General features: G+C 42.7%; 1 long non-coding RNA gene across 1 annotated transcript in view; it reads right to left on the reverse strand.

Annotated features, from left to right (window-relative positions):
• Positions 1 to 5,040: 5,040 nt before the first annotated feature.
• Positions 5,041 to 26,297, reverse strand: part of LOC138372775 (uncharacterized) — a 416,811-nt gene continuing 395,554 nt past the window's right edge. The window contains exon 4 of the long non-coding RNA XR_011230959.1: positions 5,041 to 10,476. This is a non-coding gene — a long non-coding RNA (uncharacterized lncRNA). The remainder of the gene's footprint in view (positions 10,477 to 26,297) is intronic.

The following is a 26,297-nucleotide window of genomic DNA, read 5'->3' on the forward strand; positions in this document are numbered from 1 at the left end:
TAATTTACCGACTCCAGCCCTATTATTTTTCTTTCATGTCAACTACACGTGTTTTTTCCTCTCACACACATCACCAGGAAGCAGCCTGTAACAGCTGTATAGCTCCCAGGCATCTATTTACTGCTGGATGAAAAGATACATCAGGTGGAAGGAAATCTGCCCATTTCCTCTGTCTCGACCGGGAATCAACCCGGGCCCTTAGGACAAGGACCCTAGAGTGCTATACACTGTTGCAAGGACTCGTGCATGCATGTATGTGTGTAAACTTGCCTAGATGTACTCACCTAGATGTGCCTGCAGTGTAAAGCTAGGCTCCTAACCCAGCCTTCTAAACATTCTTACATTATTGCAATGTCTACTTTCTCACGCTTGAATAATATTTACACACATTTTTTTTAATTTATTTAGCTTCAACGACTTCAACGTTTAACCAGTTCCACTTATTGACAGCTCTGACACTGACAAAGTTCCTTCTGACGTCTCTTGACTCATTTGGGTCTCTAATTTCCTTCTATGACCCCTCGTTCTGCTGTTCTTTGCTTTGAACAATATTATTTTGTCTGCCTTGACAATTTCCCTTAGAATTTTATACATTATCATATTCCCCCTTCTCTCCCGTTTCCTACAGTGTGGTAAGGTCCAGTTCTCTGTCTTTCCTTATAGCTTAAACCCTTCAGCTCAGGAACGAGTCTCGTTGCATATCTTTGGACCTTTTCTAGTTTCTTCTTGTCCATTTATAGGCAAGGGTTCCATGCTCGGGATCCATATTCAAGTGTGCGTCTCACCTTCGCTGTATATAGGGACCGGAAAGCCCCCCTTGTCCAATTTTCTGAAGGATACACGGATGTTATCCAGTATGTCGTTATATGCAGCTGTTATTCTGCTAATGTGAGCTTCTGGCATCACAAATGGCGTTATGTCCACTCCAAGAATTTTTCCATCCGATAAAATAATCTGTTTTCCATTTATTCTATATTGCTGTACTGGTCTTAGTGCGCCTGTTCCCTTCCTCATAACTTTGCATTTGGCTGGGTTAAACTAACAGCCATTTTGTTAGAACATTTCTGAATTATGTCCAAATTTGATTGAATGCCTCACAATCTATCACTGTCCTGACTTCTTATTAGCTTAGCATCATTTGTATATATTGATAAAGGAAAATATTTCATCTGTTAGGTGATTGCCATAAATTTTAAACAGTTTGGGTCCTAGAAGCGACCCTTGTGGCACTCCACTTGTAACCTCTCTCTCTCCACTCTGATATGTCTGCCCTTTTACTTCCTTCTTTAGATATATATATTCTCTGACCACACTAAGACTTTTCCTGTTACGCCAGCCTGCTCCTCTAATTTCAGTACGAGTCTTTCATGCAGGATCGTATAAAATGTTTCCTTGCAGACGACGAATATGCATTCTGCCCATCTTTCTGTCTTGTTTGATTTCTGTCATCATCTTATAGCATTCCAGCAAGTTTATCAAGTAGGATTTTTTCCTTTATTAAAATCGTGTTGGCGCCTCGAAACAAAATTTATTTGTTCAAAACGTTCCACTAGCCCGCTACAGATTAGTTTCTCTAACTTGTAGGGAATACTTGTCAGTAATGCGGGTCTGTGTTTAACGGTTTGTCTTCCCCCTTTCTTGTAAACTGGTGCCACATTACACATTCATATATAGAGAAATTAAATATTATGGCAAGTGGGTTGCAGAATGCTTCAGTTGCCTCTCTCGGTATTCATGACAATATTGTGTCTGGTTCCAAGGTCCGTTACCGGTATTGGCAGCAGCAGCAGTCTAGCAGTGAAGCAGGAGCGAGTCTCCAGTGTAGCCTTGAGGGAGGTAGCAGAGCCGAGGCTTGTGTCTAGCATTGGCAGAATCGACAGTCCAAACACACAGGAAGCAGCAACTCCACAGTAGTGGAAGCTTTGAGCCTCGCCTCTCAGTTACATCGTCGAGCTCCGTCTCTCCCCCAGGTTATGCCAAATATAACTGGACACACCAAGATCTGCCCACCCAACCCACACACACAAGACAAGTGAGGTCCCTACCCGTCACAGGGTGGACAAATTTGGTCCCTTTTCCCCCTCCTCCCCACACCCCCAACGGATTGATCTGAACACACCCAACCCCCCCACACACACCACCAACAAACACCACACCAACAGACCATCCCGTCTAATTAAAAATAGCATTGCTCTTTGCTCGTATCTGCGCTTTGGCCAAAAATGGATGAAATTTGAAATGAAATCGGCTCACGAAAGTGATGTACTGTCCCGTTTTCAGTTTGAGTCGTCTGGATTACTCGGGAAGGTAAATTTCAATTAACGTTTTTCATGACTTGAAAGTTTGGTAGGTTAGGAGGGCAGGAAATTCTCCTAGAGGACCCTTAACTTACCGTTTTGGGGAAAAAATCCAACATTTTAATTTTTGTTAATGTTCATATTGCATCCATTCTCGGCCATAGGGTCAAACGGCCAAATTCAGACATTATTTGTAAGAGTACAGGTTGCATGACCACAAGTGTGGCTGGCCTACTCACGTGTCCTACACCGGTTCCATGATGACTCTTTACAGTCATCAGTCAGGTAAGGTTATAATACATTCATACTAACAATATACACAAACAGATTGATTATGGCTTAGTGAAATTAATGTTGACCGTCTAAATACGGTAAAACAAAATTTAATAATTATTAACCTCCCCAATTTGTGAAAAAGTTATTTAACTGGTGACAAATTAAACACACAGTTCAATCCGAAGTAATAAATATAATTACAATGAAGTTCACATTAAATTAAGATAAATCAATTATTCACCGGAAAATTTCCCACAGAAGGAGAGGGGGGGGGGGAGAGACCTCGTTTATTTCTTCTGTGAGGGGCTGGGTGGGTAGATCTTTGTGTGTCCAGTGATATTGGCATAACCTGTTGGGAAGACGGACGTCTGGTACTTTGTGGTACCTATGGGCTCAATTTAGGGGTATTTCAACGGCTGGCAGATAGTTGGCTATTAGTAATTGGTGTAGGAGTGTCGCGAATGTAGAGATGTTCCAACTGGACATGTGGATTGTCAATTTCTCACAGGCTTTGGCAAGGGCCATCATCTCGTCCACCTTCGGACTCGGGAGTGGAGCTAGTTGTTAGTGTTGGCAGGTAGATGCGATGACGGGTGTGGACTGCAGTGAGGCGCTGGGTTGAGGGCTTGGAAGTATAGTCTGGGTGTGAGTGGAGTGGTTTCTAAGTGTGGGGTGGAAGAGTGTGGGGTGCCGGGTGTGGGGTGCCGAGTGTGGGGTGGAAGAGAGGTGCTCGAGTTTGTTGTGCTGTGCTTCACACATTGCTAAGAATAGCCTTCCCTATGGGGCATTGACCGTGTAGACACGTGGGCTCTTATATATCTTGCTATTGTTAGGCCAGTTTTAAATTATGCAGTTCAGTTTTGGTCGCCATACTACAGTGGACAAATTCAAAAACCTTGATTTGATTTACATTCTCTAGAAAAGCGAAGAGTTAGGGCGTGACATGATTATTGTGTACAAGTGGATAAATGGGCATAACTAGGGAGATATTAATGAGGTATTACATATTTCACTGAACAGAACGCGAAACAAGATATATATATTGAACAAGTTTAGATTTAGGGAAGACTTGGGTAAATACTGGTTCGGTAACAGGGTTGATTTGTCGAACAAATTATAGGGTAACATAACAGCCGTAGGATCTCTTGAGTTTGGGTGGATATAAATAGGAGCTGCTAGGTATGATCCTATAGACCTTCTGCAGTTTCCTTCATTCCTGTTCTAATGTTTTTATTCTTGCTTCCGACTTGTTCATGCTCTATCAAAATTATTCCATGATTACGAGTCACATATACTGGAATAATATACACTCGGTCTTCAAGAACTTATCGTATACCACCACAATACACTTCAAAGAATATTTAATAATTGAATATTATGTCCGCTGAACCTTCACCGTGCTTGTGAAAATATATTTAGTTTCCATAATAATGTTCATAAACATTTTCAGTAGATACTACTGTCGTTGTCAGTCTTTGAACATTATCAACAGCATCTTCATCAATAATATAAGACTAGTAGAATCTCCCTTTCAAGTTCTTTTATTGATGATTAATGCACTATGATACGAAACATCTGATTTGATGTTAATAAAACCAATGTGGTCCTCAATGATTTAAAACCTACATCACTTGTATACACATCATACCAGCAATGTGTTCCTGTATTATAACCTGAGCTTCCTCACATATCTGTAGCGCCCACACACACATACCTGTAGCGCGCGCGCACACACGCGCGCGCGCGCACGTACACACACACACACACACACACACACACACACACACACACACACACACACACACACACACACAAAGGGCCACCAAAGAGGTTATTTTAGAAAGGACGAGTCGTCTGCAGTATGTGGCGGAATACAAGAAAGTATTCCTGCAGAGGGACATGACGGAGGAGGAGAGAGCCAGGGCAGCAAAGGCAAGGAGGAAGCGCAGGGAGAGAGGAGCAAACCAGGAAATCACAGCCCTCAACACAACAGTCCCAGAGACAAGAGGGGAACCCACAACCAGCATCCCAGCAACACCAGAGGGGAGGGCAACATCACCACTCCCCTCTGCATAGAAACCCTTCCTTCCCCTCACCCTACCTGCCCCCACCCAATGCTCACCCAACCCTCCCTCCCCCCCACCCCATTCTGACCCTATCACCTCTCCCCCCATTCCCACCATGTCCCCCCTCTCGCCTTTCCCCCCTGTCCCCCCTCCCCCTTCATCCCATACCCTCCCTATCCCTCCTCCCCCTCACCCCGTATCCTCCCTGTCCCCCCCCCCATCTCCTTAACCCACACCCTACCTGTCCCCCCTTCCCTTGCACCCCCACCCCCCACCCCAAAATCCTCAGAGACCCGGCAAACCACCTCACAGATCTTCTCACCAAGGGAACAGCTTTTCCCACTAGCAGAATGCTCGCCAAGAAGGGGACTAGAAAATGAACAGAAGAAAGTGAGCTTCAAGGCAATGTACACTTACATTGATGAGATTACAAATAAAACAAGTGAACTTGGAGAAAGGGGAACTAGAAGAAAACCCAGACATAATAGCACTCACAGAAACAAAGCTAACGAAAACCATAAACGCAGTGTTTCCACAGGACTACAATGTAGTGAGGAAAGAGAGAGAAGGGAGAGGAGGAGGTGGTGTAGCTTTGCTGATAAGAAAAGGTTGGAGTTTTGAAGAGATGGTAAATCAGAACTGTGAAGGTTTCAGTGACTACATTTCAGGCACCATAGCAACTGGAGGACAGAAAATTATAGTAGTAGTCATATATAACCCCCCCACCGAACGACAGAAGACCCAGACAGGAATATGATAGAAACAATATGGCCACCATCAATATAATAGAGAGCAGCTAGTGGCTGCTAGCAGGAACGGATCCAGACTACTAATCATGGGAGACTTCAACCATGGGAAGATAGATTGGGAGAACAGAGACCCACATGGAGGCCCAGACACATGGCGAGCTAAGCTGCTGGTCGTGGAAACAAGAAACTCTCTCAGTCAACACGTCAAGGGACCGACAAGAATGAGAGGAGAGGATGAACCAGCCTTGCTTGATCTGATATTTACCCTAAATGAGACGGATATAAGGGAAGTTAAGTTGGAAGCCCCTCTGGGAATGAGTGATCATAGTGTATTGAGCTTTGAGTACCTGGTTGAGCTAGGAATTATCTGCACCAAAAAAGAACTGGGAAACAAAGGGCTGGCGTACCGAAAGGGAAACAATGAGATGAATAAATTCCTAAGGAATACAATGGGACACGTAACTCTGAACCAAGTCCCTACAAGACATAAAGGACTATGTCACCCAAAAGTGTCAGGAGGCTGTAAGCAGGTTTGTCCCGGCCCGACAGGAAAAAATAGAGAAGCAAAAGAAGAATCCATGGTTTACTAGGGAATGTATGAAAGCAAAGGAGCTGAACAAAAGGGCATGGAGGAACTTCCGTAATAACAGAACACCTGAAAGTAGAGAGAGATACCAGAGAACCAGGAACGAGTATGTTAGTGTGAGAAGAGCAGCTGAGAAAAGGTATGAAAATGATATAGCTAACAAAGCCATGACCGAACCAAAACTACTACACAGTCACATCAGGAGGAAGACAACAGTGAAGGAACAGGTGATGAAACTTAGGGTGGGTAAGGATAGGTACACAGAGAATGTCAAAGAGGTGTGTGAAGAACTCAACAAAAGGTTCCAGGAGGTCTTTACAATAGAACAAGGTGAAGTCACTGCGCTAGGAGAGGTGGCAGCAAACCAGGCAACCTTGGAAAGGTTCGAAATTACAAATGATGAGGTCAAGAAGTACCTATTAGAGCTGGACGTGAGAAAAGCTGTTGGGCCAGACGGAATCTCACCTTGGGTATTGAAAGAGTGTGCAGGAGCACTTTGTTTGCCACAAATATGGAAGACGGCTAATGTAGTCCTAATATACAAAAAAGGGTGACAGACAAGAGGCACTGAACTACAGGCCAGTGTCCTTAACTTGTATACCATGCAAGGTGATGGAGAAGATTATGAGAAAAAACCTAGTAACACATCTGGAGAGACGAGACTTCGTGACAACTCATCAACATGGGTTCAGGGAGGGTAAATTTTACCTTACAGGCTTGGGAGGACCTATAGTAGTAGTAGCAGTGATATTGAACCCTCCACCAAATGACAGACGACACAGGCAAGAGTATGACAGAAACAATATGGCAGATAACATAATTGAGAGGGCAGGCTCTGCTGCCTGTAAAAATCGATCCCATCTGCTCATCATGGGGGACTTCAGTCAAGGAAGGATAGACTGGGAGAACACAGAACCGCACGGAGGAGAGGATACATGGAGAGCCAAACTAGTGGAGGTGGTGACAAGACACTTTCTAAGACAACATGTCAGGGAACCCACTAGGATGAGGGGATACGATGAAGCAGCGAGACTCGACCTAGTCTTCACTTTAAATGACTCCGACATAAAGGAAATTGACTTCGAGGCCCCAGTAGGAATGAGCGATCACAGTGTACTGACGTTTGAGTATCTGGTCGAAGAGAGGCTAAAGTACTCGAGAAAGGGAACTGAAAGAAAAAGGCTAGCATTCCGTAAGGGAAATTACAAGGAGATAAGAAAATTCCTAACGGATATAACATGGGAATCAGAGCTAAGGGGAAAGAGGGCCCAAGACATGATGGAATACATCACGCAGAAGTGCAAGGAGGCAGCAGAAAAGTTTATCCCGGTTATAAAGGTAAAAAATGAAATGCAGATGAGAAACCCATGGTTTAATCAGAGAGGTAAGCTAGTTAAGCACCAGAGTAAAACAGCATGGAGAAACTATAGAAATAACAGGACACTTGAGAGCTGAGAAGGTTACCAGAGAGACAGGAATGAATACGTCAGGGTGAGAAGAGAGGCAGAAGGGCAATATGAAAACGACATAGCAAGCAAGGCTAAGACCCAACTCAAATTGCTGCACAGCCACATCAGGAGAAAGACAACAGTGAAGGAACAGGTAATAAAACTGATGATACGGGCAGACAGATTCACCACAAATTACAAAGAAGTGTGCGAGGAACTCAATATGAAGTTCCAGGAAGTCTTCACATTAGAACAAAGAGAAGTTCCAGAGATAATAGAAGGAATAACTAACCAGGCACCACTAGAGGAATTTGAGATTACCAGTGGAGATGTAAGGAAGCTTTTACTAGAGCTGGATGTGACAAAGGCTATAGGCCCAGATGGAATATCGCCATGGATACTAAAGGAAGGAGCAGAAGCACTGTGCCTGCTACTCTCCATAGTGTAAAACAAATCACTGGTAACAGGTGAACTGCCAGAAATATGGAAGGAAGCAAACGTAGTTCCGATATTCAAGAAAGGGGATAGACAGGAGGCACTGAACTACAGGCTAGTGTCCCAAACTTGCATACCATGCAAGCAAATGGAGAAAATTGTGCGAAATAAGCTAGTCGAACATCTGGAGCGAAGGAACTTTGTGTCACAACACCAACATGGTTTCAGGGATGGCAAGTCATGCCTCACAGGATTAATTGAATACCACAATCAGGCAACAAGAATCAGACAAGCAAGAGAGGGGTGGGCAGACTGCATATTTTTGGATTGTCAAATCCTTTGACACAGTGCCACACCAGAGACTGGTGCGAAAGCTGGAGATGCAGGCCAGAGTGAAAGGGAAGGTACTCCATTGGATAAGGGAGTACCTAAGTAACAGAAGGCAGCGAGTCACTGTGCGGGGTGAGGTCTCAGAGTGGCGATATTCAATAGTCACCAGTAGGGTCCCGCAAGGTTCAGTCCTTGGACCCATACTGTTTCTTATACATGTAAATGATCTTCCAGATGGTATAGAATCATTCCTCTCATTGTTTGCTGATGATGCAAAAATTATGAGGAGGATTAAGACGGAGGAAGACAGTATGAGACTAAAATGACCTAGACAGATTGCGTGAATGGTCTAACAAATGGCTACTAAATTTCAACTCGAGTAAATGTAAGGTAATGAAACTAGGCAGTGGAAACAGGAGGCCAGACACAGGATACAGAATGGGAGATGAAGTCCTTCATGAAACGGACAGAGAGAAGGATCTAGTTGATATCACACCAAACCTGTCTCCTGAAGCCCACATCAAAAGAATAACATCTGCGGCATATGCGAGGCTGGCCATCAGAACTACCTTCAAGAACCTGTGTAAGGAATCATTCAGAGCCTTGTATACCACATATGTAAGACCAATCCTGGAGTATGCTGCCCGAGAATGCAGCCCGTACCCTGTCAACCACAAGGCGAAGCTTGAAAAAATTCAGAGATATGCCACTGGCTAGAGCCAGAACTAAGAGGCATGAGTTACGAAGGAAGGCTGCGAGAACAACCTGTCCTCTTAAAAAGAACGTCTCTTTTGGCCGTTTGCCCGTATGGCCGAATTTGGACGTAATTTGAAAATGAAAAAAAAAATGTAAATTTGGGATTTTTTTTTTTTCAACAACAGTAAGTTAAGGGTCCTCTGATAGGTTAGGTGGGCAGGAAATTCTCAAAGTTTCAAAACGGTATGAAAAACGTGAATTTAAAGTCATCTATTCAAACCTTACAGAGTCGGCCGGACGACCGAAACAGAAAACGGAACAGTACGTCACTTTTGTGAGTCGATTTCATTTCAAATTACGTCCAAATTTGGCCATAGTGCGCATATGAGCCAAAAGTGACGTTCTTTTTAAGAGGACGGGTTGGCGAGAAATGCACCTCGACACTAAAAGACAGAAGAGTAAGGGGAGACATGATCATTACCAACAAAATTCTCAGAGGAATTGACTGGGTAGATAAAGGTAAACTGTTTAACACGGGGGGGTACGTGAACAAGGGGACACAGGTGGAAACTAAGTACCCAATGAGCCACAGGGAGGTTAGAAAGAACTTTCAGTGTCAGTACTTAACAGATGGCATGCATTAGGCAGTGATGTGGAGGCTGATTCCATACACAGTTTCAAATGTAGATATGATAAAGCCCAGTAGGCTCAGGAATCTGTACATCAGTTGATTGGCAGTTGAAAGCCGGCGGGACCAAAGAGCCAGAGCTCAACCCCGCAAGCACAATTAGGCGAGTACACACACATTAGTTGATATCACACCAAACCTGTCTCCTGAAGCCCACATAAAAAGAATAACGTCTGCGGCAAATGCGAGGCTGGCTGACATCAGAACAGCCTTCAGGAACCTGTGTAAGGAATCATTCAGAACCTTGTACACCACATATGTTAGACCAATCCTGGAGTATGCGGCCCCAGCATGGAGCCCGTACCTTGTCAAGCACAAGACGAAGCTGGAAAAAGTTTAGAGGTATGCCACTAGACTAGTCCCAGAACTAAGAGGCATGAGTTACGAGGAAAGGCTGCGGGAAATGCACCTTACGACACTGGAAGACAAAAGAGTAAGGGGAGACATGATCACAACCAACAAAATCCTCAGAGGAATCGACCGGGTAGACAAAGATAAACTATTCAACACTGGTGGTACACGAACAAGGGGACACAGGTGGAAACTGAGAACCCACATGAGCCTCAGGGACGTTAGAAAGAACTTTTTCAGTGTCAGTATTTAACAGATAGAATGCATTAGGCAGTGATGTAGTGAAGGCTGATTCCATACACAGTTTCAAATGTAGATATGATAGAGCCCAGTAGGCTCAGGAATCTGTACACCTGTTGATTGACAGTTGAGAGGCGGGACCAAAGAGCAAAAGCTCAACCCCCGCAAGCACAACTAGGTGAATACATATACCTGTAGCGCCCTCTCACACACCTGTAACGCTCTCACACCTGTAGCGCCCTCTCACACACATACCTGTAGCGCCATCTCGCACACCTGCAGCTCCTTCAAACACCTGTAGCGCCCTCACACACCTGGAACAGAAAGACCCTTCTAAGTATGTTTTGAACAAATTAACTAGTGCATTCAACTTTAAAATGTTTATACAAGTACAAACATGTAAAGGCCATATGGAGACTGATAATCTGGAAATAGAAAGGATTGTAGTAGCTGCATTGTAATCCTTAAGTTTAAATACTTTCGAAAGGAAAATGTCGCTTTAGATGTCAGTGAGAGGTTGTGTTAGCTGGAGCTCTGGAGTAACATTATTATTGCAATAATGGAAGGATTAGTGAAGGATTTGGCGAGTCTGGTTGGAGCTCTGATAGTAGAGATGGATTCCCTGCGGGAGGGGGTACGACGACCAAGACTTCGGGAGGAAACGAAAGAGGAGACCAGTGTTGACGAAACCTCATCGTGGAGAGTCGTGAAGGACAGGGGTCTTAAGAAGACCTTGACAAGGCTGCCTACAGACGCCCTAAGGACAGCAAATTCATTTGCCGTGTTGGAGGACGAGTGCTGTGGTGCGCCTGCAGCGAGGAAATCAGCGTGCAGCAGCGGAGCGCAGGCCCCTCAGGCTGTTCAGAAAGTTAAGGAGGTACCGAAGCGAATTTTGGTTGTGGGACATTCCCAGGTGAGGTATTTAGACAACGTTTTGTGCCAGAGATAGGGGGAACAGATTAAGGGTTTGCTATCCGGGAGCTGGAATTGGTGATATTGTTGGAAACATGAATGATATTATGATGGGAAATGGGAACAAACCCATTATTTGTATTAGTGCAGGGGGTAATGATGTTGGGCGAGTTAGGAGAGGAATTAATACAGAGATTCATGACAGCCACTGAATTAGTTAGGAGCAAGGGAGGAATCCCGATCATATGTGGCATTCTTCCCAGAAAGGGAGTGGGAAATGAATGGATGTCGAGGGCACTTGTTGTCAATTGCCGGCTGGAAAGATATTGCAAATCAAATGCAATATCTTTCATAGACAACTGGGAACGCTTCTATGGAAGAAATGAAATGTATGCTCGTGATGGGGTGCATCTATCGAGGGCTGGGGTTGTTGCTGTTGCGAACTCGTTGGAACCAGTGGTTAGAGGCGTTTGCTTGGGTTTAAACTGTTAGTAGATAGTGGTATGGAAATTGATTTAGGGAAGGAGGTAATAAAAGTTATGTGTTCGTAGGAGAAAAGAATTGCCAAAATGATCAGGGAAAGAAAAGGGCCTCAAAATAACAATTCACTTAGAATATATTACACTAACAGTAGAAGTCTATAAAATAAAATTAATGAATTAAATGCTCTTGTCAGCACAGAAGAGAGAGATATTATTGCACTTACCGAAACGTGGATGAATGTAGAAAATAGAGAACTATTAGCTGAATATCAGATAAATGGATTTAAACTATTTCACACAGATAGATATATTAGACGAGGAGGGGGAGTAGCCATATATGTTAGGGACAATTTGAAATGTAGTCTCAAAGAGGGAATCAAAACTGAGCCACACACAGAAACTATTTGGATAGAATTAAACGAAAAAGCAAATAATATTATAATAGGAGTTATATATAGGCCACCAAATTTAGACAATGGAAGCAAAGCATCTATGGGATGAAATATCTAGAGCATCTAGATCTAACAGTATTTATGTCATGGGTGACTTTAAATTTAGTGGAATAAACTGGGTGAACAAAACAGGGAATAGTGAAGCAGAAGATTTTCTAGAATTAATTGACGATTGCTTTCTTACACAACACATTAAGGAACCAATGCGGGAAAATAATATTTTAGATTTAGTGTTAACTAACAGGGAAACACAAATTAATGACATCGAAATAGGGAGTGAGCTAGGGAACAGTGATCACAAAGAAATCAGATTTAGCATAGAATAGAATAGACCTGTAGGAGAAAATTCTGTTAAAGTGCCAGATTTTCGAAAAGCTGATTTTAATAGCCTAAGAAATTTTTTGGGTCAAATAGATTGGAAAGTCTTGGGTATAGGGTGTGGGCCGGTCTTGGAGCGAGACATGAACCCGGCGATAGGTGACGTAAAAGGAGATTTCGATGTGGATTTAATATATAACTTATTTAAGAATATTCTAAACAAAGCACAGGAACGTAGTATACCTTACAAATTGAATAGATCGAATACTAATGACCCAAAGTGGATAACAAATAATTTAAAGAACCTTATCACATGATTTAAATAATTTAAAGAACCAAATCACATGAAAGACTGATTAAAAAAATAGAGTCTCATGGTATTGGGGGTGCTATATTAAGCTGGATTAGGGCATGGCTATACCAAAGGAAACAGAGTTAGTATAAATGGAATCAAGTCAGAGTGGGAAAATGTTGTAAGTGGAGTGCCTCAAGGCTCTGTCCTGGGACCTCTGTTGTTTATAATATATATAAATGATTTAGATTCAGGTTTGAGTAGCAACATTTGCAAATTTGCCGATGATACGAAAATCGGTAGGGAAATTAATTCGGAGGAGGACTCACTATCACTTCAAGTTGATCTAGATAGGGTTTTGAAATGGTCAAAGGATTGGCAGATGCAGTTTAATGCTGATAAATGTAAAGTTCTGAGGTTAGGTAATGATGATAGAGTTACAAGATACGAGCTAGATGGTGTTGTGATTGCGAAGTCGGATTGCGAAAGGGATCTGGGAGTTATGATTAGTAAGAATTTAAAACAAAAGGATCAATGCATAAATGTTCGTAATAAGGCAAATCGGACACTTGGATTTATTAATCGCAGCGTTAGTAACAAGACACCTGGTGTGGTTCTCAAGCTATATCTTGCTCTAGTTAGGCCCCATTTAGATTATGCAGTTCAGTTTTGGTCGCCATATTATAGAATGGATATAAATTCACTTGAACGTGTCCAGCGTAGGATGACTAAGTTAATTCCCCAAATTAGAAATCTTTCATATGAAGAAAGATTAACAAAGCTTAAGTTGCATTCACTGGAAAGGCGAAGAGTTAGGGGTGACATGATAGAGGTTTACAAGTGGATGAATGGACATAACCGGGGGGATATTAATAGGGTATTAAAAGTATCAACACAGGACAGAACACGAAACAATGGATATAAATTGGATAAGTTTAGATTTAGGAAAGACTTGGGTAAATACTGGTTCAGTAACAGGGTTGTTGATTTGTGGAACCAATTGCCGCGTAACATTGTGGAGGTGGGGTCCCTCGATTGTTTCAAGCACGGGTTGGACAAGTATATGAGTGGGATTGGGTGGTTATAGAATAGGAGCTGCCTCGTATGGGCCAATAGGCCTTCTGCAGTTACCTTTGTTCTTATGTTCTTATGTTCTTATAGGAAAAAAAGAGAGCTTGGTACAAAAGGATTAAGAACATAAGAACATAAGAACAAAGGTAACTGCAGAAGGCCTATTGGCCCATACGAGGCAGCTCCTATTCTATAACCACCCAATCCCACTCATATACTTGTCCAACCCGTGCTTGAAACAATCGAGGGACCCCACCTCCACAATGTTACGCGGCAATTGGTTCCACAAATCAACAACCCTGTTACTGAACCAGTATTTACCCAAGTCTTTCCTAAATCTAAACTTATCCAATTTATATCCATTGTTTCGTGTTCTGTCCTGTGTTGATACTTTTAATACCCTATTAATATCCCCCCGGTTATGTCCATTCATCCACTTGTAAACCTCTATCATGTCACCCCTAACTCTTCGCCTTTCCAGTGAATGCAACTTAAGCTTTGTTAATCTTTCTTCATATGAAAGATTTCTAATTTGGGGAATTAACTTAGTCATCCTACGCTGGACACGTTCAAGTGAATTTATATCCATTCTATAATATGGCGACCAAAACTGAACTGCATAATCTAAATGGGGCCTAACTAGAGCAAGATATAGCTTGAGAACCACACCAGGTGTCTTGTTACTAACGCTGCGATTAATAAATCCAAGTGTCCGATTTGCCTTATTACGAACATTTATGCATTGATCCTTTTGTTTTAAATTCTTACTAATCATAACTCCCAGATCCCTTTCGCAATCCGACTTCGCAATCACAACACCATCTAGCTCGTATCTTGTAACTCTATCATCATTACCTAACCTCAGAACTTTACATTTATCAGCATTAAACTGCATCTGCCAATCCTTTGACCATTTCAAAACCCTATCTAGATCAACTTGAAGTGATAGTGAGTCCTCCTCCGAATTAATTTCCCTACCGATTTTCGTATCATCGGCAAATTTGCAAATGTTGCTACTCAAACCTGAATCTAAATCATTTATATATATTATAAACAACAGAGGTCCCAGGACAGAGCCTTGAGGCACTCCACTTACAACATTTTCCCACTCTGACTTGATTCCATTTATACTAACTCTGTTTCCTTTGGTATAGCCATGCCCTAATCCAGCTTAATATAGCACCCCCAATACCATGAGAGACTATTTTTTTAATCAGTCTTTCATGTGGCACTGTATCAAAAGCTTTGCTAAAGTCAAGGTATACAACATCGCAATCCTTACCACTATCAACTGCCTCAACAATGCTAGAATAAAAAGATAACAAATTTGTTAAACATGAACGGCCATTTATAAAACCATGTTGCGACTCAATTATTAATTTATGTTTTTCAAGATGAAGACGAATTTTATTTGCTATTATAGATTCGAGTAACTTTCCCACAATAGACGTTAGGCTAATTGGTCGATAGTTAGACGCAAGTGATCTATCTCCTTTCTTAAAAACTGGTATCACATTAGCAACTTTCCAAAACTCTGGCACTCTGCCTGACTCTATTGATTTATTAAATATGGTTGACAGTGGGTCACAAAGCTCCTCTTTGCATTCTTTAAGCACCCTAGCAAACACTTCATCCGGCCCTGGGGATTTGTTTGGTTTGAGTTTTACTATTTGTTTAAGAACATCCTCCCTGGTAACTGCTAAACTCGTCAACCTGTCCTCGTCCCCACCCACATAGACTTGTTCGGCTGAAGGCATATTGTTACGTTCCTCTTTAGTAAATACAGATACAAAATATTTATTAAAAATACTACTCATCTCTTCATCACTATATGTTATTTGACCTGTCTCAGTTTTTAATGGACCTATCCTTTCCCTAGTCTTAGTACGATATAACTATCCCTACAAAGATAGAATAATTTAAACGGAGTTTGAATTAATCTAGCAAAGACTAAAGCAATTATATCAGATTGATGAAATGCAATTACGACAAAGCCATTCAAGAGAAAGAAAAAAATTTCTTTATATATGCGAAATCACAAAAAACTATGTATTGGACCTTTTTTTTTTTTTCTTTACAAGTGAAGGTTCATACACAGATGATAAAGATATTACTGACACCCCCAAAACAATGTGATTTCTATGGCTATTTTTAGGTTTCAGCATTTTTTATTACTTAAACAATTGTTTAGCATCCCAATAAATAGCATGAAAGTGGACGATCCGGATGAACAAATCCACAAGGGCCGTGACAAGGATTCGAACCTGCGTTCGAGAAGATAGACGCAGGTGATATAGATGCATCATTTGATACATCACGCTATTGTGATTTCTGTGTGTATGGAAGATCCGGACATCATCTTTATGCCTGATATCCAAACACATGAAATTATGACATTAACTCGAATTTTGCAGATTTTGAAGGAGAAATTGATAACATGGATTCTTACCCCGGGTCCAGACTCGGGGTAAGGTGTTATTTATTATTTATAAAGACATGCCAAGTGCCAGTAGCACAGTGGGGAGAAATATCTTTGACACAGGGGAGATACCAGATTCGCTGAAATTAATAGGTTTTGCTCCTCTTTACAAGGGAGGAGCAAAACCTAATGGGGTTGGAGGTCCCTGTGCCCTTCTTCACCACTTTCGAGGTCAACCTCGCAACTCTCAGTTCCTGCGACGGCGCTGGAACCAATCGTATTGGCGTATGCCTTTCCATTGGAGACTTTCAGCGCCGTGGAGAGAGGGGGGACCTGCTGCCTGGGTAACAGCTTCTCCCCCGAATCAACCTACCCTGGCTTTGCGCCCTGGTGAGGCCACTCCAGATCGACAACCAGAACGCAACTTCATAGTCTCCTGAGACTGATGGGTGCCTACTACTAACAAGGGAGGGAGCAAAGCATTGGCAAAGAATTATAGACCAGTGGCACTAACGACCCACATAAACGTATTTGAGTGTGTGATCACGGGTCAGGGGCCAGATTCACGAAGCAGTTAAGCAAGTATTTACGAACGTGTACATATTTCCTCAATCTTTGGCGACTTCGGTAACATTTATTAAAACAGTTTTCAAGCATGAAAACCTCCCAATTAACTGTTGTTATTGTTATAAACAGCCACCTGGTGATTTGGAGCTCATTAACTGTTTAATAAGTGTAAACAAAGCCGCCAAAGATTGAGAAAAGATGGACAGGTTCGTAAGTGCTTGCGTAACTGCTTCGGGAATCTGGTTCCAGGTCTCCAGTTTCCTGGAGACCCATGACCTCCACAACCCAGGTTAACAAGGATTTAGAGTGGAAAGATCATGCATATCGCAGTTACTTGACCACTCCGACAAAATAACCGAGGTATTAGTAGAAAAACAGAGTGCAGATGTGGTATACACGGACTTCACATAGGTATTTCATAAATGTGATCATGGAGTGATAGCACACAAAATGAGGTCAATGGGAATAATAGGTAAAGTAGAACGGTGAATATTCGTTTGTGTGGAACAACACACTGTGACGATAATCTCTTTCAAGAGAGATTGAGCCTGCTCTTCCCTCCAAAGAACATTACATCAACAGATAATATAGAAGATATATCCAACAAGTATCTCCAAAACGTTTTGCCCAGAGAGCAAAACGTATCCAGCACACTGGCACACCTGCTCGCCCCCGCCACCGTTAACCGGCAAACTGCTTGTCCATCGCCTGCCTGTCGCTGATTGGCTGGTGTCCAGTCGCACCTGCCCCACCACCCTCTGCCACTAGTTGATGTCTGGGCTGCAGCGACCCAGAGAAGGCAGAATATTCCAGTGCTCCTTGCAGTTGACACGTCTCATTGGCAGACTAAGCCTTGGCTTACGTGTACTAAGGGAGGTGGCAGCTCGAAGCCAATATTCCGGCACTATCATTCTCATTTACTTTGCTATTACTCATTTGTCTTAACGTAACTTTTCATTTGCCAGTGATTATTCTTATTATTTTGTTTGTTGACTTGTCTGTTACATTTTATGCTCAATTTTATTCATGTCTTGTTTTTCTAACGTAATTAAAATTTCATTGTTAAATTTACTTGTGTTTTGTGTGTCTTCCCATTACCTTACCACAGACGAAAGTTCCAGCTTTTCTCTTTTTTTTTCTTTATGTGACGAGGCCATGCCCCTAGCTTTTGAAACAGCCGAACACCAACGCTTTACCGTCACAACACATACAGAGTAACAGTCAACCAAATAAAATGGAGTTCAAGCACAGCTAGAAGCTCTGTACCTCTACTCAAAGTAAAGTCCACTGTACCACTGCTTTTCCTTAAGTCTTATATCAGATAGACAAAAATTGAAATATTAGGATCCAAATGTTAGTCATGATGAGTTGATTAACAATACACTTCAGGATTGTTACAAAATTATTGAAAGAAAACAAGTTGTTATATTGATCAATAGTTCATATTGTAAATAAATGAACGATTGTTTTCTTTCCCTTTAAACTACTGTTAGACCCCTACTATACTCATTAGATAAAAAAAATCCTGTTTTAGTCTAGCCTTTATTTATAAATTTAAACTTATGGTACTACCTCTTAATTATACTCTATCTTGCACTACCGTCCTATTGTTCTGGTGATTTGTTTCCTGTAGGAACTTGGCCTCTTTGGAAGTCAGGTTACCTCACAGCTGTTTCTGCTTCCCTCTCTCTCTATCTGCTTCTGCAGTACAGTCTAGCTGCTGCTGCTGCTGCTGCTGCTGGAGACCTGAACATTCGGGAACATTACAGCTCCTTTTCCAATTCTATATTTGTGCGGAAAACGACAGAAACATTAAATCTCACCACTTAAATAACTACGACAGAACAGGTAGTGATGATCCGGATGAGATGAATGCCAGTTTAAACATATTATCTCTGAACAAATCTTCAAGGGCCGTGACAAGGATTCGAACCTGCATCCGAGAGCATCCCAGATGCTGCTTTAATGGAGCTACGACATGGTCGAGGAGTTGAAACCGAAGTTCAGTAGAACTAACGTGATCCTGCAGCCTCTCCGAGGCACAAACCAGGATTTTACACAAGCCGTTCTCCCTCTTGTGTAATGAAGTAAGGGCGAAGAGGGAGAACGGCATATTGACATAGCTCGAGTGCATGGGAGGAGTTGTGTAAAACCCTGGTTTGTGCCTCGGAGAGGCTGCTGGATCCTGCATGTTCTACTGTTGAAAGTTCGGTTTCAACTCCTTGACCATGTCCCCGACTATCCAAGTGGTTGGGCACCATTCCTTCCCCCCCCCCTTCCCATCCCAAATCCTAATCCTGACCCCTTCCCAGTGCTATATAATCGTAATGGCTTGGCGCTCTCCCCGTGATAATTCCTTTCCCCTTCCTTGACCATATCGTAGTTCAGTCGATAAAGGCAGCGTCTGGGATGTTCTCGGACGCAGGTTCGAATCCTCGTCACGGCCCTTGTGGATTTGTTCATTTGATGCATCACGCTATTGTGATTTCTATGTGCATATATCCTCTGCATAGGGACCAGGGCCCCAGACACCAGAGGCCGCACATAAGCGTCTAGGTGACAGTAGAAGGAATAGCAGAGAACGGGTGGGGCAGACATAGTCTAGTTTAGACAGCACAAGAGAGGAGTACAAACATGAGTGTGCTTTATCAACTCGCCAGGAATTGTGGGACAAGTCCAAGGGATGGGAAGGGCCTCAGAACATTAATTTCAAAAGCATTAGATCAGCTGATGCCAATGATCAGCTGCCAGAGTTTAGCATTATACTTGTACAGAAGCGGATTTGCATAGTGACAAGGAGAGTCGAGGAATGACATCTTTGGAGTAAAAGTCAGCTTAAATCTTACCTGGAGAGACCTTTAAGCCGTGAATATTAGCCCAGGGCGACACGCTATCTATCACAATTTGGAATCTGTTGGATGAAGGAGAAATTGTAACAACGACAGCAGTGTGTGTACATAGTGGACCAAGACTACACCAGAGGAAAGGGACAAAGATCGCACGAGAACAATCAGGAAAAGTTTTGAAAGTAATTTAAAATCCTACACGGGGTAACACTTGCATTGTTGAAAAGAGTGAGAAAGAAGCACCAAGCCTCGCTTTAAAGGTACAACTACAGAAAGCTCTCAAGGAAAAATGGGACGTCTGTCGTCACGTCTGTCGCTCCAGCACACTGATAAGATTTTGTCACACTTTCGCAGCTGACAATCACACACTGCAATACCAATACCAAACATTGGCATTTTCCTCCTGTGGGCCTTGACGGTGCCACATACGCTGGTGTTGTGGTCAAGGAGGAACCTGGTCAGCAAGGGATTGATATAGTAGTTGTCCGTGAATAGAATGCCAATAGTTCAGCAACGCTTCCACGAGTGTTTTGACAATGCCAGAGAGCCCGTGTGGATCTTCACCTGGTATGTCAACGTCTGTTCCTGAATACAGTATCATGTCCATGACTTTACCAGTTTCATAGTCACATACCACGAAAAACATAGTCCAAATCAATGCCGCTTTGATGGGATGTACTGCCTGAACGTAAGTCGTCCCTTAAAGAGGACTAGCGATTCATCAATCACCACATTCTGCCTTGGTACAAAGTAATCACAGAACTTTCCTCTCATATCACTAAAAATCTTCCGCAGCTTCCAAAGTCTGTCCTGTCTGTCTTCATTATCATTGTTCTCAAAGTGCAGACATCTATCACACGACATGTACCGGTTTAACACAGGGGATGGAACAAGGCTGTCTTTGCTCCAATAATCCTGGATCACGTTTTTCAGAATGTTATCATTATCATGCTAAATGCTAAAACACACACATTTCCTCATTTGTCGTGTCTTTCCATCGTGTCATGCAAGAGGCAGGTAAAATGCCCGAGTCAATGAGGCTGTGAGCATATCTGTTCGTCTCTGCAACTTGAAGGTCCATGAATTCCTTGTCAAAATACGCCATAAAACAGTAAATTTCAGCCATATCATCACCTGTATAGGCAAATAACGGTGTCACACCAACATCGGTACCATCAAATATTGGAATTTGTGGGACAAAATTTTCACAATCCTCCCACACAAGTACACCTGTGGGTTTGGCTTTAACGCCAACACCATGGCCAACACTACCACGAGCACCAAAAACACAGCTCCGTCGTCTTGTGCTAGAGCTGCGTATAGGTGTGCAAGAGCTGCTTATAGGTATGCCAGGAGATGAGTGTGTTCTGCGTAGTGTAGGCCTACCATGAACACCTGATGTTGAGGGAACACTGTCGTCATTGACCTCCGGCCGCGTGACACGCTGCTACTTGCGTCGGCGTGTTACTGGGGCAGCAAAACCCCGCCTAGTAACACTATCGCTACTCGTACTCGGTTCGTCAACACTGCTTATATCGAAGTCTATTTCACTGAAGCCCGAGAATGATTCATCACATGTTATATCCCTAAATAAACTGGCATCAGAGGACACATACGGTGGTGGTGACTCTAGCAGGTGTTGACCCAGGGCAGCGAGGCATGCCGGGTATGGCGAGTGTACACACTGGTGACCTTTTCCACCTCATTCTCGCACTCACTCGTGTCGGACATCTGTGTTAGGTCTTTATCTGGATTGTAGTCTAAATCATCATCCATCGCTCTCATACAATATGTCTCGTATTTTGTCTTCAGTCATTTTCCTGGACCGCGAGCTCTTAGAGAATGCATCTGACTTGGTCGTTTCCTTGAAACTGAAGCTCCCCACGGCCCTGGGACATAATGGGATTTTTTCAAAATGGCGGACAATCACTGGAGCCCTCAGTCATCCATTACGTACCCGCGTCCCCGCACGCCAGATTTGAATAGTACTCTATACCAAAGAGATCCCTGAGGCACGTTGCACACCAACTGTCCAGCGCCTCAAGGGGCATTGCACAGTGTAGTGGTTAGGGAAGTAGACCTTAGGTTTATTTGTGATTTAGTTAAATTTAGTCTTGGAGAATACTTGTGTTTCATATTTAATCCCCAGGCTGGTGTTTTAAGGATACGTTTTGAGTAAATAAATAAACAAATTGGTGACAAGGCGAATATCCCATTTTCCTTGAGAAGCCACTGAAACTTCTTTTTAATTCAGTTAGTAGTTAGTATGTTCCTAACATAACCGTTTTTGCTTGGTATCTAAGGTGCTAATAATTTAGTGTCTGAATTTCCGACAAACAGTGACATTCAATACATGACTAACAACAACGTTAAGGAGGAAATAGACGAGTACAGGCTATAAAGGCTAAAAAGTGCGAACTCTCTCATTCATTACCAACATCAGATCTGCAATAACTGAACTGCAGCGATGAAGAACATGTACAAAGTTTGGAACAAATTTATCTTCGATCTTTCCGATCATCCACAACATGTGTTGGAGAAAGGTATCAACAATAATGAAGGCGACTTAAGATTTCCAACTGATAGGCTTAGCTGCATGAATGGCCCTGATGGCTACTGAACTTCATTGTGGGAGAATGGAGGCATTGGTGAAGTGTGTTCAAACGAGTGGATAAGGATTAAAACAGCGGCGTGCTGAATATCAGTTGCCGTATAATAGGAAGGAATGTGAACGCCAGTAGCCTCTATAACGACGTCAGTCGACTATACTACCGTGACGGGGTGAGACGCAGGAACAACGTCAGAAGAAACAGCCTGTGTGAGGACCGAGGTATTCTTGCCATTCTGTTAGAAACGTTAAATGTGATATCTTCCTAACTGGAAGACAGGTGTGGTAGTTTCAATGATGTGTGATGAACTTTTATGTAGTGGGGAGGGAGAATGAGGACTGTCGAGATGAGAGGATGAATATTGGCCTGGACGGTCATTGTCTGGTCAACGGGGAGGGCTGAACACTGGACAAAGTCAGACGGACTAACAACGGAAACAGAAGAGTGAGGAGGTTGAGGAGTAACGCCAATATGGCGGGTAGGGGAGGTCTGGGAAGAAAGGGAGTGTTTACGGGATGAAGAACCCTCACAGAACACCTCATTCAGACCATAAAGGATCAAGAGAAGGGGTTGAGCTGGGGAAGGTCTCTGGGTTTCCAAACGACTTGGAAATCGTTATGAAACTGAGGATGGGAAGAAGGGAGTAGAGAAGTAATGACACAAGCATTACTCATGTAAGACAAGAGGGAGAGATGCTGCACATATCGTCAAGCCAAGGTAACATATATGGTCTGTGTTCCAGGCTGAGGATGGCATGTTCTTTATAGTACACGTATCATCGGGAAAAGGTGATGAAGCAAACATAAGGATGACTGGCACGACTTTATGTGGCCGGGTTCCCAGCATAAGACACCAAACAGCAACAACTCTACAACAAACTGGGTTTAAACCCATATTCCAGCACGTACCACAGAGGCGTGGAGAGGGACTATCATCATACCTACATTTTAAACTGTATGGAGTCAGCCTCCACCACATCACTCAGGGACCACACGTGCTGTGTGTACAAGTCTATGGGACGAGCATAGAAGGCAGGCTTACTGTTAGTACAAGACTTTTTGTGATATGGTCTTCCTGGATGCATGCAGATTCCCATGACCAGCCAGAGTTACACTGCTAAACTCCAACAACCAGTGTAGGTTTGAGTTAACACAGACCCGACGGTGAACATGTAATTATCTGTGTGGCATCACAAGTGTTGCTCCTGTCAGTAAATTTATATCTTGCTAACACGACGCATCATTCCTGAATAGCCGATTCTGCATGCCATTTATTTTCAGTGCCAGAGTATCCAGCTTGGAACTCTTGGATACTTCATTGCAAACCGGCAGTGTCAAAAGGTGTTTCCGATTGGTTGTCATAGAAAGTGTTAACACAGGATTTACACATGAATGGACCACGAGACTGATCAATTAGGCCTCCCAGTGTGTCTGACACGACAAAATCTTTGTTCCCACCAATTTAAAATATCGTAACTACCCAACATATTATCACAAATGTTTTGTAAAAGAAAATGTTGTGTTCATTTGTGTTTGCATTAAACCCTTAAATACTGCCTCTCGCATTAGAGCATTCAGCTCTGGGCTCGTCAACCCAGACGACCCCAGATGTGATTCAGTAATTACAGAATATTGATGAAAATACTTGGACAAGTCCTTTAGAGTGCTCTGGTTGCACTGATAAGTCACTATCAGAGAATCAGACCCAGTAAATCCAGTGGATAAGGACCAACCCACGAGAGCCTTACTCTCCCTGTGCACCCAGTAGCTGTACGCAAAGCTCTCCTAGTTGCAACACTCCAACTACCTATCCTCGACCTCCCACCCATATGCAGATTGGTGACATTGCACACAAATTCATTCAAGGATAGTACATTTCAAATCTTCCTCGTCTATACAGCAAATTAATGTGTATGGAAGAATACTATTGATGCATTGTGGCAATCAACTAATAGCAAACATTTCTGTATTGATTTGATACGCCTGAAAACCTAATGGGACAAAATATTGACATTTAACTCTTAATATGTCCTACATGTTGGTGAACCATGTTATCACAAAACACTGACCAGAGATGAAGACTACTACTTTATTGGACGAGGGACCATACAACCAGAGCCGTCTTACCACATGGGACCGTGGGGCACTTGCTTGGGGGCCCCACGAGCATAGGACATGTTCATTATGGAAGCAGAATGTTTACATATTTAGGTTTTGGAGCCAGCACACTTATATAATACATCCCTACATCCTGGTGTAGGACCAAATGCTAAATATTTAAGATATATATTTCAACAAGAAAAACCATTTCAGCAGAAATGAAACAGTTTTGAGTAGAGCACAGAAGAGGTAGAGCGCTGCAGGAGGAGAAAATAGGAAAACTTCCAAAATTAACATCGTGGTTCAACTCAGATGAAACGACAACCACTCACGATTTCTTCAGATATAGCATCCACTCCTACAATGTCAGCCACTAGTACTGTTCCTTCAGATACAGCATCCACTCCTACAATGTCAGCCACTAGTACTGTTCCTTCAGATACAGCATCCACACCAGCAATGTCAGCCACTAGTACTGTTCCTTCAGATACAGCATCCACACCAGCAATGTCAGCCACTAGTACTGTCATTCAGATACAGCATCCACTCCTGCAATGTCAGGCACTAGTTCTGTCATTCAGATATAGCATCCACACCTACAATGTCAGCCACTAGTACTGTTCCTTCAGATACAGCATCCACACCAGCAATGTCAGCCACTAGTACTGTCATTCAGATACAGCATCCACTCCAGCAATGTCAGCCACTAGTACTGTCATTCAGATACAGCATCCACTCCTGCAATGTCAGGCACTAGTTCTGTCATTCAGATACAGCATCCACTCCAGCAATGTCAGCCACTAGTACTGTCATTCAGATACAGCATCCACTCCTGCAATGTCAGGCACTAGTTCTGTCATTCAGATACAGCATCCACTCCAGCAATGTCAGCCACTAGTACTATCATTCAGATACAGCATCCACTCCAGCAATGTCAGCCACTAGTACTATCATTCAGATACAGCATCCACTCCAGCAATGTCAGCCACTTGTACTATCATTCAGATACAGCATCCACACCAGCAATGTCAGCCACTAGTACTGTTCCTTCAGATACAGCATCCACACCAGCAATGTCAGCCACTAGTTCTGTCATTCAGATACAGCATCCACTCCAGCAATGTCAGCCACTAGTACTGTCATTCAGATACAGCATCCACACCAGCAATGTCAGCCACTAGTACTGTCATTCAGATACAGCATCCACTCCAGCAATGTCAGCCACTAGTACTGTCATTCAGATACAGCATCCACTCCTGCAATGTCAGGCACTAGTTCTGTCATTCAGATATAGCATCCACACCTACAATGTCAGCCACTAGTACTGTTCCTTCAGATACAGCATCCACACCTACAACCATTCCTGCTACCAATCATCCAGTTTCAGCAGACATACCATCATTGCCTGTTGCTGCTGATGGTGACATCTTACAAGAGGAAATGCCCAAATCTGTAACAGTAAAGGAGTTTGCAATTCAAGAGACAGATCCAGGGCTATGGAATATTAATGTTACCAACACAATAGATTACTGGATTCGTAATGGTCCCTCTGTAATAACCCTTGCCCTCTTTTGTAATAATTCTGAGCGCTATCCTTACTTCTCTCTACTCTTTCCCTTCATCCAATACCCCAACTTAACACTGTTACAGTTCAGTATGACCCCTCACTGGACTGTCACGAATATAAGCTGAATATTAAATGAGGAGGACACAACAAGAATAGAGGTTATTAATTTATAACTAATAATTAGAATCATTAAACACTGCCACCACCTTCCCAAAACATAAGTGTCAAAATTCTTGTTTTCCCCAAAAAGGAAGGACTAAATAATCATGGAAGTCAAAGGGGCAAGTAAATGAATCTTAAAGGATTAATACTGTAATCTTACTGAACTGAAGAGGGATTCAAGAGCGACTTTAATATTCATAAGATGGAGAACACGGGAACTTTCCAAGTCAACACAGCACACATAAAAATGACAAAGTAGAAAAATATAAATAAAAAAAACAAGGGGAATTAACTGAATACCACTGGAACCAATGTATTTTTCTATATTAATTGAGCACG

The sequence above is a fragment of the Procambarus clarkii genome, chromosome 39 (assembly GCF_040958095.1).
Source record: "Procambarus clarkii isolate CNS0578487 chromosome 39, FALCON_Pclarkii_2.0, whole genome shotgun sequence".
In the NCBI taxonomy this organism is placed as follows: Eukaryota; Metazoa; Arthropoda; class Malacostraca; order Decapoda; family Cambaridae; genus Procambarus; species Procambarus clarkii.